Here is a 319-nt window from a genome sequence, read left to right on the forward strand (position 1 = left end):
TCTGGCACAGGCTGTGAGCACCAGTGCTACGGCTGCTGCGGGACCAGGAAAGGGGAGTGCGGGACCAGGAAAGGGGAGTGCGGCTGACCTGACCCTGTGGGGGCTGTGTGTGTCTCCCCTCCCTACCCTATGCACGACCCCCTGCTCTATCACGGATAAAGGAGGGGAAAAATAACTGGGCAGGCAAAAAGGAAGAATTATATAGCTAACAGATATTACAAAGCCTCAGCGGTGTGGCAGCACAGCTACACAGGTCGCGGCAGAGTAGGAAGTCCAAACCAGAGGAACACGTGGGATCTTAGGATCCGACAAGGTGCCA

Source organism: Tupaia chinensis, unplaced genomic scaffold, assembly GCF_000334495.1.
Source record: "Tupaia chinensis unplaced genomic scaffold, TupChi_1.0 Scaffold000678_1, whole genome shotgun sequence".
Taxonomy (NCBI): Eukaryota; Metazoa; Chordata; class Mammalia; order Scandentia; family Tupaiidae; genus Tupaia; species Tupaia belangeri.